Raw genomic sequence first — 3,972 nt, 5'->3', positions numbered from 1 at the left:
TTTCTACATCTGCTTTTTAGAATGATCGAAATTTGAATACAAAAGCAACGCTCTTATTTCAGCTGAACCGAAATGAGATATGACTTACCGTTACTTTTGCTAACAATAATTATACACTGGTGCGTAGAAATTTCACCGTGATCCGTCTTTTATTATTCGTCATAGGTTTTAATCAGAAATTTGTGAGAAGTACTTAGAGAAGAATCCCTAAGGAATACTTCAGAATGCCAGATATATCAGATGATGATGATGATGATGATGATGATGATGATGATGATGATGATACAGCAGTTGGCAATGCTGAAAACAGCTGAAATTTTGAGAAAAACCTTCGAATATGGAAACTCACTCATATAACCTACAAATACTAACCAACGACATGGAAACTATAGCATAAGTAAAAGAAAACGATAGAAGGAAACTGAAACCGCAACATTGTAAATTAATTACACTTCCTTCCTCAAATTATCGGTATCGACTGGCGACAGGGTTAAAGAGGATGAAAAGATCGAGGAGGGAAATGACTAACCGGACCTTTACTGGATGAGTGCGATGAAGACTGGTACATTGGGGAGTATTTTTACCACCGACATTCCAGTGAAGATCAATGGTCGTTCTGAACGAGAAGTCAATGGCAAGCGATTGTTGCGATAACGCAAAATCACTTGTACTGGTTATCGAAAAGGTTTGAGGAGTACTGGAAATCTGGGGAGACTTGTTGCCACCGAAACTTTAGGGACTACCACCGATGATTGTAAGAGAAAATCTTTGATAATTTCTAACAATAAAACACTTATGAGCAACAAGGTTGAATAGAAACGCATAAAGAATCTTTTTTTTTTAATGTAGTGTATGTTTATAAACATGTCATCAGTATGTTTTGCTAAAGAAATATTGTCGAAATTCATAGTGTATATCTATAAAAATGTCATCATAAGATATGTCTATAAATATACCACATAGGGAGTATTTATAAAAGTATTATTAAAAGGCAATCATTGTATTCGTGACTGAAGTCCGTTTATAATCTCAAAAATAGGGCAATTATGTACAGAATAAAATCACTACTGCAAAACATTACAATTTGTAAATAAAAATAGAGACAGTATTGTTTACTTTCGCATATTTGCATCTTGAATTTTTTCAAAAATATTTTTCTATCTTTTATAAAATTCTTAAGGGAAAATTAACAACAAACTAATTAATTTCCATAATTACCCTCTCACCCTTCACCTAAATACTTTTTGTTTGCTTCTGCAAGCCGCACGCTCGTGCATATTTTGTTCGGCTGTTCAATGCGTGTTGTAGTTGCTATTTTTTATGACAACATTTATTGAAGTAATTTACATTGATTAATCTGGTCTGATGCATGCCTTCATATGCATACTAACAGACAAATTTCAATTCTATTTCAGTTAAAGACATACAAACCCTTTTAACACCCGTTTTATCATTTTATAAATTCTTCCAGTAGTTACACATACAATCTCCATTTGTATTCGTACGAACGAAACGGTTTTCCTCTTCTACTTTTTTTTTTTACACCGTGTAAAAAGCTAAAAACAGCCTATCCTGCCTTGACAGAGTACAAAATAGATTTCGTGGCTTAGTGGGGGGTGCCCTTTTCTCTACCCTGCAACCTCTCTCCCACAGAAGAGACGTTGCGAGCCTATCCTTGTTTTATCGTTATTTCCATGGCAGGTGCTCGTCTGAACTCCAATCTCTGGTCCCCCTCGCCAATCTTTCACGAAAAACACCCGTCTAGTCGAATCCACTGTGAAAAAATTCCCCACTCTTTATCTGTGCCTAAATCAAAACGCGGATTCCATGAATAAAGCTTCTTTCTTAGAACTGCACGCCTGTGGAACTCTGACTACAATTTGGATGTGTTCAAGGCTAATGTTAACAAATTCCTAATGAACCGCCCCTTTAAGTAAACACTTCATCAAATCTCCACACTAACGTAATGTACTTGCAATAACCCTTATCCCTGAGTGGCTTCCGGGCCTTGATAAGTGGTGATCACTGTGTAAAAAAAAAACAACCAAACTTTCGCATCTTCCTAGAAACAAATAAATCCCGCATATTTAACGAATATCGCTCAAAATACTAAGTGGTTAGAGTATAGTATTTTTTTTAAGTAAATTATTAGGAACAGCCGAAACAAAGACTTGAAGTGTAACAAACAGTACTAGTGAATACTTTACAAGAAATATCTTGTTTCAGTATTGAATAACCCAAAACGAGTTAGTTTATAATAAAAGAGGCAAAACAAAGTAAGCCGTTCCTCACTGAAGCATGTGACCACAATTGTTTCAGTTTCGTGCCTTAAATGTAGTATGAGATCCAAACTATGAATGAGAAAAAATTACTGAATGTTAATGAAAGAGGGACAAACGAAATCTGACTAATGCGAATTGTCTAAGTAAGAAACAATAGTAAGGCTGTGCTTATATATAAACATGCATCGATACGATTTTCTTTTTTCAGTTGCATGATCTCACTCGTGAATGATTAATATTTTGTTCGGTAAGAACATTCTTGAATATTTTCATTCACGGACTGATATATTATATATATATATATTTGATAAAAACACTGATTATGTGGAAGGTGAATCCGCTTCCACCCAAACCTAGTTTCCCGCGATTTATGAACAGCCAGAATTTGAGTGTCAAGTTGCCAAGATGTCATGTCCTTTTCGCGCCTCTCGTCATGATTTGGACAAGAAGCAAGATAAAAAAAAAAAACTGAACTCAATCTTATTTTTATAGTACATGCATATATCCTGGCTCAACATATTTTGCATTCCAGTTTCTCAAACTCTTACGAAGTATGTCTGTTGCGTTGCTAAAACTTTTTGACTGCAACATTGCGATCCTGATTTCTTTTCTCTATATACAAATTTATACAAATTCCCGTCTCAGTTTCAATACAAATATTTTATTGCACATTTACTGTTTTACGATATCAATCTCTTTCTAATGATTGGCTTCATATATCAGTACTATTATTTTAAAAGCGAGGTCTCTGAAAAATGTACAGTTCTATCCTTCACATGTTGTATATTGCTGCCGTGCTTTATATATTTCCACACTATTGACGTCCGACACAAACAAAGGCCCCCTCACGATATTATAGCACCTCGGTTAACACTAAAACATAATTATCTAACGATTTTTGGTAATATGATGACAATATATCTGGTTATGGCTGTATATTTTCGAAAACTCTGAAGAAGTTTGTGATATATCTGTTCTATGAACGTCGGGCGTGAACGAAAAAGCCACATTATTGTACCATCTGTGGACAGAACAGATACTACATTTTCTCTAAGAGCTTGAATATAGGTTCGGGTTTCCCGTTCAAAATAACATCAATACCAGATAAAATTATGTAAAAGAAACTTATTTTGTATTGTATCTCGGCGATTGAGTGGATGGTGATAACGTACGTACGAGGATGAAATTGCCTTATTCTCACGTGTACATGATGCGTATATTGTACATGACATGCATAGTGATATGAAAAAATAGAGTTCGTTTTTGGATCGTTTTTTAAGCTAAACTTCCATAAAAATGTATGCACATTTATATTTTGTATATAATGACCAAATTATTTGTCTAACTGACGAAGTTCTCCGGTGTGTGTATACATGAGAAAGTGGTTTCTGCATTCTACGATTGTGTATGCAATAGACAGGCCATAGCTCCGTGAGTAGATGTTCATGACTGACAACATAATGGTATCCATTCAAATATTGTATGATCGATTGTATTTATTTTATAAGATTTATAATGAATAAACAAAAATGATTTTAATAAAATCTTCGACAAGCCAACATTCATACCGAGAAACCAATATCCGTCGCAGACACCAATTGTATCACGTGAGGATAATTCTATTATTTCTCTAAACATATTTCATACAAGAGATATTTATCCAATGGTATCGGTATTGCTTTGCTTGTCG

The sequence above is a fragment of the Euprymna scolopes genome, chromosome 11 (genome assembly GCF_053919585.1).
Source record: "Euprymna scolopes isolate OS-2025 chromosome 11, ASM5391958v1, whole genome shotgun sequence".
NCBI classification, from domain to species: Eukaryota; Metazoa; Mollusca; class Cephalopoda; order Sepiida; family Sepiolidae; genus Euprymna; species Euprymna scolopes.
The sequence above is the reverse complement of the archived record's forward strand: the minus strand, read 5'-3'. Positions refer to the sequence as shown.